This window comes from Arachis ipaensis, chromosome B08 (assembly GCF_000816755.2).
Source record: "Arachis ipaensis cultivar K30076 chromosome B08, Araip1.1, whole genome shotgun sequence".
NCBI classification, from domain to species: domain Eukaryota; kingdom Viridiplantae; phylum Streptophyta; class Magnoliopsida; order Fabales; family Fabaceae; genus Arachis; species Arachis ipaensis.
Window position 1 is genome coordinate 107636436 of NC_029792.2, and position 328 is coordinate 107636763.

At 36.6% G+C, this 328-nt stretch overlaps 1 protein-coding gene across 1 annotated transcript in view; it reads left to right on the top strand.

Moving 5' to 3' along the window:
• The window catches only part of LOC107613444 (putative tRNA (cytidine(34)-2'-O)-methyltransferase), a 17551-nt gene that overhangs the window by 5636 nt on the left and 11587 nt on the right, over positions 1-328 (top strand). The window lies entirely within an intron of this gene.

Consider the following 328-nt stretch of genomic DNA (forward strand, 5'->3'; position numbering starts at 1 on the left):
CTAATTCTTTTTTATTTTATTTAATTTTAAAGAAAATGGGCTATTTTCTTGTACTTTTTTTTTTTGGGATAAGTACTTTTTTCGTCCCTAAGGTCTGAGGTCAAAATCAAAATCGTTTCTAACCTTTTTTTTCTTATTAAAATCATCCCCAACGTTCAAAAACGCTTTAAAATCATCATTTTTCAAATTTTTGGATCAAAATACCCTCATCATCATCATTCTCCTCTTCACCTTCCTCATCCCACCACCTCCACTACCACCACCACCACCACAGACACAAACACAAACACAAACACCACTCCCTCACCCCACTCCGGTAACCCCCCAC